This window comes from Haliaeetus albicilla, chromosome 31, assembly GCF_947461875.1.
Source record: "Haliaeetus albicilla chromosome 31, bHalAlb1.1, whole genome shotgun sequence".
Classification (NCBI taxonomy): Eukaryota; Metazoa; Chordata; class Aves; order Accipitriformes; family Accipitridae; genus Haliaeetus; species Haliaeetus albicilla.
This window is the reverse complement of record NC_091513.1, coordinates 1,955,637-1,966,218: the sequence shown is the minus strand read 5'-3', so window position 1 is coordinate 1,966,218 and position 10,582 is coordinate 1,955,637. Positions and strand designations below refer to the sequence as shown.

Here is a 10,582-nt window from a genome sequence, read left to right as displayed (position 1 = left end):
GAGCGGCGTCTGAAGCAGGGGCAGGGGCTGTTTCCTTCCCTTCCTGACACAGCCCCCGGTGCAGTCTCAGCCCTGTGATTCCCATGGCACAGGGGTGGCTGGACACTCACACCTGGGGCTCTTGGATGTGCCTGGTGCAGGAGATGCTCAGTGCTCCTAGTCCACACGGCACAGTTCAGGGGGTGAAAAACCTGTTCCCCCCCACAACTGGCCCTGTCTTGTGTCGGCCCCCCACCACAGTGACGTGACACCTGTAGCGGAGCCATCTCTCATATATGGTCATGAATGGCGCTGGAGAAGTTCATTGGAGGGCTGGGCTGTGTCGGAGGGGAGATGGTTCCCGATAATGTCTAAAAAGGTGCTGCTGCTTCGATTGGCTCCTCCTGTAGCTGGGTTGGCATCTGCAGAGATATATTGCCCTCCCATTACTGTTGTCCCCGTGAGTTCCCGGGAGCCGTGACAGGGAGTGGGGTGCAGCAGTGCTGCGTCGGCAGGGCAGGACTCTCAGGATGCGGACAGAGGGACTGGTGTTCCCGCAGGTGCTGTGGCTTCTCCTCTGGGTCCAGTTGTGCAGGGGTAAGTGCCGGTTCCCTCATCCCACTTCCTGGGGCCAGTGGGGTCATGGGGATCCTACTGGGAATGCGGTTCCTTTCCAGGCTCCCCTGAGACAAGGGTCAGAAGGTGTTCAAGCCCATGGACCTTCTGCCTTTCCCTGGGCCTGTCTGCACTTATGGCAGCCCATGCCTGGCTGCATTTATAGACACCCCATCCTGGGTTACCCTTTTGGGACCCCTTGTTCCCCGGTGCTGTACCCTTGAGGCTGGCGGTGACCCAGCTGGTGATGGCAGCACTCAGCGATCCCCAGGGCACAGCCAATCTCTAGGGTGCCCTGGAGGGTTTGTGTGCTGCTCGCTGCCCCCAGGCTGCAGGGGAGTCCCGACCCCAGGAAGGCAGTTTGTGCCCCACGGAGAGAAGGGGACAGGGCTGTCTGCACCCACAGGTGGCAGAGAAGTTTCCTTCCTAGGGGCCCTGGCCAAGCACGGGGGCTGGGCTGATGCCAGGGGTTGAGGAGGGGACATGCGTTGGGGTTATCTTTGGGGTTGTCTCGGTGCTCCCTGAGGACATGGAAAGCTCGGGGTGTGGTGTGGGTTTAGGTGGTGCCAGGGCAGGTGGTGGGCAGGGGAAGCTGTGGGCCTGGGGGCACGGGGCTGTGCAGGGTGTGCTGGGCTGGGGAGGAGATGGTGCCCTGGGCAGGGCCCGGGGGCACAGTGTGGAGGTGGACACGGGCATGGGGCTGTTGAAGTGGAAGGAGGTGCCAAGGGCTGTGAGATGGTGAATGGCCCAGCAGGGCTGGCATTGGGCACCCCCAGCCTGCACAGCCCGTGGGGAGAGGAGGGGCTCCCACAGTGGCCTGGGGACAGCGTGGAAGGGGGAGGGCTCCCATGCTGGTGCCTGTGACTCCGCGTGGGAAGGGGGGCTCCCAGACCTGCAGTCTAGGGCTCGGTGCTCTTCTGACTGGTCCCATGTTGGTGTTTGAAGGAGCTGCGGAGGTGAGGCTGGAGGGTGGCAGCTGGCGCTGTGCTGGAAGAGTGGAGGTGAAACAACAGGGCCAGTGGGGGACCGTGTGTGGTCACTTCTGGGAGATGAGTGATGCTGCAGTGGTTTGTAAGCAGCTGGGCTGTGGATCTGCTCTTGAAGCTCACAGGGAAGCACACTTTGGGCCAGGATCTGGCCCCATTTGGATGTTTGGTGTAGAGTGTGATGGCACCGAGTCTGCCCTGTCTGACTGCACAAACACAGAATGGGTTCGAGAGTACTGTGATCACCGTTTGGATGCTGGAGTGACGTGTTCAGGTAAGGGGCCAGCCCATTCCCTACCTTTGTGGCCAGGATGGGGGAAGGGACCTGGCTGCACCCTCAGGGAACAACGGAGGGGTACTGGAGCAGGTCCTGGTGTGGCCAGGCACACTGCCGAGCTGTGACTGTCATTGCTGGTTTCCCTGGTCCCTGAGGAACGTCCTGGGCAAACTCACCACTGCCTGGCCTGGGACGTGGCTCAGCCCACCCTCCATCGGAGCCTCTGGCTGGGAGACGAATGCCATGCCCTGCTCTGCAGTCTCCTTTGGTTCCCATCTTTCTCCTCCCATTCAGCCAGGACCTGTCTGGCAGCACCAAGGACCAGGTCTCACCATGGCAGAGGCAGTGAGAGCAGCTCACATGGCCGCCCACAGTCCTGAGGAAGGGCCCAAGGTGGCCGGGGACTTTTGGGTTGTGTCCCCTGGCAGACATGAGTTCCCCAAAGCAGAGGGGCTGCTTAGAGGGGAGGAGTGCTGGGCTTGGGCAGAAGAACAGGGTGGCCCATGGCCACTTCATTCCTCTTCCAGGCTCACCCCATGAGAGCCAGCCCACAGGGAAACAGCCCTGTGCAGGCAGTGCTGACCTGCTGCCCAGTCTTTCCTGCCTACCCCAGCCCCTGCCTGCCCTGTGCCACAGGGGATTTGCCAGCACTTTCTGGTTCTCCTTGGTGCCCGTCCTTGCACTGGGAGCTTGTGTCAACCCAGGGCTGCTCCTTTGCCCACTCTCCTGCCCTCTACCCAGCTGTTGGCAGGGGATGTGCACACCTGGCAGCGTACTCTGGCCCTGGCTGAGGACCCCCTCCCCAGTCAGGCACTGGAGCTGGGGGCTGGTGAAGACAGTGACAGCAGGTACACCTGCACCACATCTGTGCCCTGTCCCACCTAATAGCAGTGCCCCAATGGCCCGAGAACCACCTGGGAATGGGGTGCATTTCCAGTGGCTCCAAGGGGTTCCTGAGCCTGGCTCCGAGCTTGGTGGGGCAGAGCAGGCTGCAGCAGTCATTATCATCTGGGCCGGTTCTCCTGGATCCAAACTGCTCACACTACTGCAGTGCTGGGGAGACCATGCCAGGCAACACAGGGAACCTTGTGTGGGAGCAGTTTGTCTGAGCAGTACCTGTGGCTGTGAGTCTGCGACAGACACGCAGCCTCAAGTGCTCTGAGGCTGTAGAGATGGGGTGCGTGGGGGTCTGGATGTGCCTGTGTCAGCAACGCTCCCCCAACAACTTCCTCTGGGATGTGCAATGCGCAGTTTGGTCACAGCTTGCTAGGAGGTGATGTAGGGCATGGGCATTTCACTGCCAGAGGGCTTTGGGAACTCCCAGTTTTTATGGGTTTTTTCCAGGATTTGTCCGGCTGGTGGAAGGGAAGAGCCACTGCTCAGGACGTGTGGAGATCCATGACGGGGACCAGTGGAAAACTGTTTGTGATTCACATTTTAGTCCCAAAGCTGCTGATGTGGTCTGCAGGGAGTTGCAGTGCGGCATGGCCCTGCCTGTCACTGGGCCAGCTCACTTTGGAGAAGGGGTCAGTCCCATCTGGGATGGAGAGCTGCAGTGTGTGGGGAATGAATCCCGCCTCACCTCCTGCCGCAGAGGGTCCTCCAGGGACCAGCCCTGCACCCACGCGAACAGCGCTGTTGTCACCTGCACACGTAAGGACTTAGGGAGGTGTTGAACACCAGGGCTGTGCCAGGGGTTGGGGAAGAGAGCAAGGACTGTGCTGGGCAGGTGTGAGGACAGGAGGGATGATGGCATTGTCTGCAGCATGAAAATAGTGCAGAAGGAGAAGAAAGGCATGCTGTTCCTCTGGCCTCTCCGCTAGCTACCGAGGGTACACGAGCACCAATCCACCCTCTCTCCTCCTCCTCTGTCCCCAGCATACACAGGATTCAGGCTGGTGAACGGCAGCACAGCGTGTGCAGGGAGGGTAGAGGCCCAGGTGTCGGGGACCTGGGGGAGCCTCTGTGCCTCCCGCTGGGATCTCTCGGATGCCCACGTTCTCTGTCGTCAACTCAACTGTGGGTTTGCTGAGTCCATTCCTGGAGGAGAGCATTTTGGGAGAGGGACTGGCCCCATCTGGAGAGACTCATTCCACTGTGACGGGACAGAAGCCCATCTGGGACAGTGCCCAGTGATCACCCTGGGAGCCTCACCATGCTCCCATGGGAACAATGCTGCTGTCGTTTGCTCAGGTGAGTGCTGGAAAAATGCTGCATTAACTCCATTTGCCCTTTGTGTGTGATGTGGCCACGCAAACCAGGGATCCCACAACAGTGCAAGGCTGAATTTCTCCCTGGAGAAACCCTGGCTTCCCCAGGAGCCATCTGGAGGGCTTTGCCTGCTCAGAGTGACAGCTCTACTTTGGGAGAGCTGAGGGCTGAACAGAGGCAGGCATCTGCCACCCAGGGCAGTGGCTCAGGTCCCAGCACCACCACCAGGCCTGGGCTCCTCCATTCTCCTACTGTGGGACAAGCCCAGGACAGGGCTGCAGGGCTGTGCTCCACCTCTCTGGCTGCAGACAACTGCATCCCATCCCCAGAGAGAGCTCTGCAGAGCCTCATCCCACCACCCAGGCAGCAGGTGCCTGGGTGCCCCCAACAGCATCAGACCTGGGTGTGAGCTGCAGAGAGGGCCCAGGTTTTGCTCTTGCTTCTCATCAGCAAAAGGCTCGATCTTGTTGTGTGTGATCAGAAAATCCCCCCTCGCCCTGCTCCCTGAAGGATGCCATGCTCCCCAGTGCCACCAATGGCTGTGGCATCTCTGCTCTCCCCAGGCTCAGCTGGCTTTGCATCCCTGCGGCTGGTGGGTGGAGGGAGCCGATGTGACGGACGAGTGGAGATCTTCCAGAATGGGACATGGGGCAGAGTCCTGGACAACCAGTGGGACGTGCAGGAGGCCAGCGTGGTGTGCCGGCAGCTGCGGTGCGGAGAGGCAGGGACAGCCTACAACCCCCCGAAGCCTGAGCGAGGGACGGGTCCCGTGGGGTTGCGAGGGGTCCGGTGCGCAGGGCACGAGGTCAACCTGGCCCTCTGCAACACCTCCCTGCCCAAGAGTGCACCGGCGGCAGGGGTTGCGGAGGACGTGGGAGTCATTTGCTGGGGTGAGTGGCACTGCACGGGCCCCCCAGGTGATGGGGTGGGTGGGCAGCCGGCCCCTGACAGCAACTGGGGTTTCTGCCCACTACAGGGAGCCAGAGGGTCCGGCTGGTGAACGGGGCTAGGCGTTGTGCTGGGAGAGTGGAGATCTACTACCAGGGCATCTGGGGGACTGTCTGTGACGATGGCTGGGACCTGTCTGATGCCGCCGTCGTTTGCCACCAGCTGGGCTGTGGAGGGGCAGTGGAGGCAGCCGGCTCTGCTCAGTTTGGGGCAGGCTCCGGGCAGATCTGGCTGGATGGCGTCAACTGCTCTGGCTCCGAAGCTGCTCTCTGGGACTGCCCTGCCAGTCCCTGGGGGCAGCACGACTGCGAGCACAAAGAGGATGCGGGAGTCATCTGCTCAGGTCTGTGGTGGGAGCTGTAGTGGGAACCTGGTTCCTGGGGAGGCCAGGACACAAGGAGAGACGGGCATGGCCAAGGCTGTCCCTGGCTGCCTCTGAGCTCCTGGCCGAGCATGTCCTGTGGACACCCATGCACAGGTACCCTCAGTCCCACTGCGGGTCCCTGGGGAGCTCAGCCATCCCTAAGGGTTAGCAGGAAGGGCAGGGGTGTCTGTCCATCAGGGACTTCTCTCTGCCCTTGGGTGCAAGGGGGACGTGCTGGCCCTGGTGCTGCCCGGCTAAGGGCCTGGGGGGTGCAGAGGTGTCCTGGCTCCCACAGCCCCAGACCAGCCTGTTCCCCCTTGGTGCCTTTCTTTCCAGAGTTCGTGGCCCTGAGGCTGGAGAACAGTGATGGCTGCTCCGGGCGCCTGCAGGTTTTCTACAACGGGACATGGGGCAGCATTTGCTCCAACTCAATGACTCTCCACACGGTGTCTCTGGCATGCAAGGAGCTGGGCTGCGGGGATGGAGGATCCCTGGAAACACAGCTGCCTTACGGAAGGGTGTCTGGCCCTACGTGGCTGGATTATGTGCAGTGTGGGGAGAAAACCAGCTCCTTCTGGCAGTGTCCCTCTGCTCCCTGGAACCCACGGTCATGTGAAGACCCACAAGAGGAGACCCACATCACCTGTAATGGTAACTCTGAGCCACCTGGGCACCCCAGTGCCACCCCAGCTCCTGTTCCTTGCTGGGTATGGCCAAATGCAGAGGAAGAACTTGGAGGGGCTTTTCCTTCTCATGTCAGTCCCTTCTACTGCTGGTGGCAGAAAAGCGATCACAGCCACACACGTCCAGCAGCAGTTGCCACCCAGGTTGCCAGCAGCACCTGGGGGAGGCAGAGGCATCTCCAGGTGAGGTCTCAGAAGAGACCAGACAGGGTTCAGGAGAGCCTCCCCTCCACAGACACGCTCCTGCTGCTTTGTTAAACAGGGACCTTTTGGGGCTGAGCAGTCGGGGTCCCCCTGCAGTCCTGTGTCTGTCCCCTCGATGACCAGGGTTCAGTTGCTGAGGTGATCGAGATGGCAGAGGGAGGAACAAGCAGAGCTCAGCCCTGCTCTCTTCTGCACGATCTCCCAAACCAGCCCTTTCACCACAGTGTTTCCTTCTTCAGGGAGACGCCCAGAAATGCCCTCGATCCCGCTGGCCCCGTGCCCCAACTCCACGAGCTGCACAGGTAGGGAGCTGCTCCTCTGTGGGTGCTTCTTGTCCGGCAGGGCTCTGCCTGCTGTCTCCGTGCCATGGGAGGTCTTTGCCTTCTCCAGACAGGGAGAAGATTCGTGCCATGGGAGGTGAGGACAGGTGCTCGGGCAGAGTGGAGGTCTGGCACCGTAACTCTTGGGGGACGGTGTGCGACGACTCCTGGGACATGCAGGATGCCGAGGTGGCGTGCAGGCAGCTGGGCTGTGGCCCCGCGGTGTCTGCCCTGCATGAGGCTGCGTTTGGGATGGGGACGGGCCCCATCTGGCTGGAGCAGGTGGAGTGCCGTGGGACAGAGCTGTCTCTGCAGGACTGCTGGGCCCGGCCTGGGGATGGTGGTGCTTGCCGGCACAAGGAAGATGCTGGTGTAAACTGCTCAGGTGAGTGGCAGGGCTGGGACCCCTTGCTCAGGGGGAAGGCCGTTTGCCCCCTTGGTCCTGGCATGGCCCGTAACCTCCCAAGAGGAAGAACATTTCTGTGGAGTGCAGGAGCCTGGTGCCAAGTGGGGAGCAGCCTCGGTGGAACTGGACGTCTTCTGGCCTTTGCCTGTGGGGCCCTGCAGCCCCAGGGTTATCCCCTGGGCTGCCTGTGCCATCCTGCCTGCCACCCGCAGCAGAGGCACTGAGCCCTATCCCGCCCTCTCTTTCTAGCACCACAGGAGAGGCAATTTGGGTGGGATGTGTCAGGGACATCCACAGACACACACACGGTGTGTTGGGGGGGAGGCTCCCCGCTACCCGCACACCCACCCTCTCAGCCCAACTCTCCTTTTCCTCCTCTGCAGCTACACCCACGACAGCAGCAGTCCCAGCCCGAGCAGGTAACTTGTCTTGCCCCTGGGGCTGGGTATCCCCAGGGCTAGACTGTGACCCCCAGCTGGGTGGAAGGGGCTCCTTGCTGGGGTGTGAAACTCCCAGGAGAAGGCACTGGTCTGGTGGTGAGGGGGGTAGGGAAGGTTGTAATTTACTCATCAGGGTAGAAGCTTCTCCATCGCTCATCCCTGGGGCCCTCCACCCCCTGCTGCCTTGTGTGATGGGGGTCAGGAATGGTTCTTTTCCCACCTCACCCAGGCCTGGTGCTGGCCGTTCCATATTCTTGCCCACACAGATTCCCCCCGGGGCCGTCTGAGTGGCAGCGGGAGAGTCTCGGTGCCCGTCATCATCTGCATCATCCTGGGGGCCCTTCTCTGCCTGCTCCTGGCCCTCCTGGCTGGGCAAGCACTAAGCACCAGGGCTGGGCGCAGAGGTTGGTCTTTCCACAGCGGTCCCAGGGGGAAATACCTCCTGGAAGGGCTGCGGGGTGTCAGTGGGGGGCACAGGCAGAGCTGGGGGCATGAGACCGTGTGCTGCCACCTGTCCCATGCACCACCCCATTGAGTGCTTGGCTGTGGGGCACCAGCAGCAAGGGGTGGAGAGAGCCCAGAGGCGGGGGGAGGTAGCGATGGGGCAAGGAAAGAAATGGAAGAGCGGGGCTGGGGGAAATGTGAGCAGAAGGGAGATGGCCAAGGCTGGCAATGGTCTGGGTAGTGCTGGGGGGGACTCTGGGACAAGGGAGATGATGGGAGGAGTGCAGGGCAGAACGGTCTGTCCCCGTGGTGTCAGGCCCGCAGGCTGTCCCCTCTGCCCAGACCTGCCCATCCCCTGGCTGCTCTAGACCTGTGGGGCAGATAGGGGAAAGCTCCAAGTGGAAGAAACATGGGAGCTGCTCCAGGGTCAGACAAGGGGTGCGTGACCCTGGGGCCAGAGGGGCATGAGCGCTGTCTCCGATGGGATGATGTGAGGGTGACGCTGCCCCAGATAATCTCCATGGTGACATTGCCCTCACTGGGGATGTGGCAGCTGTGCCTGGACAGTGCAGTGGGGCTGTGCCATCGGGCCAGTCCTGGGCTGGCCCAAGAAACAGGTTTGGGGCAGCGCAGTGTGATCCCATTGCCCCTCTGCCTGTCCCTCTGCCAGCCCTACCTCTGTCCCCAGGCTCCAGGAGTGCTCAGGAGCCCTTCCCTGAGGGCCTGTATGAGGAGATTGGTTACAGCCCAGCGTGGGAGAAGCAGGCGAGGTTTGGTCGCTCAGGTGGGTGTGGGTCCTCCCTGGAGGCACATCTGCAGGACCCTTTCCCCTGGCCCCAACCCCAGGCTGATTCCCTGAAGCCCCCCAGCCCACGGCCCTCCTGGGGCCACGTGGTCTGTGGGGAGACCATCCAGGTCCTGGGCCTGGAACGGGAGCTTTCTCCCAAACAAACAGCTTTGCCTGTCCCAGCTGGACAGCCCCTCTCTTCCTGCCCCTGCACCCCAAGGACACCCGCGGAGTGAGGGAAGGGGCTGTCCTAGGGCAGCTCTGGGAGCACCTTTGAGACAGGGTTTGCCCCAGGGATGCAGGGTGATTTCCCAGCCCTCCTCCCCACGCAGCCCCAGCTCTGTGGGTCCCCCTTCCCCAGCAGCACTGACCACGATGCAGGTCAGTGGCGCTCACTTCATAATAGCCACTGTGCATCTCTGCAGGCTCCTATTCAGAGGAGTCCCTGACCCAGCTGCAGCCCTACCCTGGGGTCAGCGAGGAGGAGGACGGTCTGGGATCAGCACCAGGTAACAGAGGCAAGAAGGAGTTGATCTCCCTGAAGACCTGTGATGGGCAGAGGTGTCTCTCAGTGTCACCACTGGAGATGGGGAGGACATGGGGGTCTCCTGTGGTGCTGCCAATACCCGTGTCTCAGCCCTGTGTCCCTGCGCATCTTCGCTCTGCTCTGCAGGATGTATCTTCTCACTGTCACCAGCTCCCCTCTCTTTTCAGATGTTCTTGTCCCACCTGGAGGTGACCCAGCAGATGGTTATGATGATGCCAGGGAGGTTTCTGATCCCGTGGAGGATGTTGCCCCTGGGCAGGGAGAGAGGGAAATGCCCAGGGAGCCAGAGGAGGGAGCAGAGCCCAGGGATGCACCCGGAGGTGAGAGGGAAATTTAGCACTGCTGGTTCCTGGGGTGCCAACCCTGGGGTCACCCAAGTCACTGCTGTCCTGAGACCCCAGCCTCCTGGGAAGGGGGAACCTGTCCCAGGCGTTTTCCTTAGAGGGACTAGGGGTAGGAGAAGGAGCTGAATGTGGTGAGGAGCAGGGAGGAAGATGCTGTACAGACCCCATGGGCCGAACTGCATTGTCCTGCCTTGCTGCTTGCAGGGGCCAGCCTGCGCTCCTGGACAAGTGCTGGGGTGCCTGGAGCTGAAGGAGACACGTGGCCCCTGTCCCTGGGGAGCATGGGCTATGATGATGCTGAAGAGGTGTCTCTGGCACATCCCCCTGAGGACACAATGGCTGTGACACCGGAGCTCTGTGCACAACAGTCCCAGAGCCCCAGGCCATGAGAGCCCATCCCTGCTGTGCAGCTGCGTGCAGCCAGGAGGGAGAAGAGGTCTGTGGAGCTGGGAGAGCCGTGAGCACCTGGGAACCATGTTGCTTGTCTCATGGGCAACAGAAACCGCCTGGAGTTTCCCCTATTTTTATTCCCGTTTTTATGCTGTACATCATCTTTGTTCCTAATAAAAGTCTCTGGGGGCTTTGACCCGGAGCTGGTGCTTGCCTGCCCAAGTGTGAGGGCATCTTCCTGAGGCTGATGAGGAGGAGCAGAGAACAAAGTCATGGAGGTGGGGAAACGGGCATGTCTCAGGGACAGCAGGCTGGGGGTCAGGCTGTGGAGCAGCGAGAGCCCATGGTCCCTGGGGAATAATCCTGCTGACAGAGACATTTCCATCCTGCTGGCCACAGGCAGTTTCTAGTCCAAATGGCTCTCTGATAGGTCCCGTGATGCACCCCAGTGCGAGCACCCATTTCCTCGCCCTAGGGTTTCCCAGCTGCTCTTTGCCTCAGGCAGGGCCTGGGCCATGCTGGTCCCACAGTGCAGAGGCTATGACAGAGCTGCCGTGTCAGAGTAAGCCCTGAGGTGGCCGCAGTGCCCTGAAAACCCCAGCCAGCCCCAGGGGGGAAGATGGCCCACGGATTACCT

General features: G+C 61.4%; 1 pseudogene; it reads left to right on the top strand.

Annotated features, from left to right (window-relative positions):
* Nucleotides 1–1,523: 1,523 nt before the first annotated feature.
* LOC138683140 (antigen WC1.1-like) lies at nt 1,524–10,016 on the top strand (annotated as a pseudogene).
* Nucleotides 10,017–10,582: the final 566 nt, after the last annotated feature.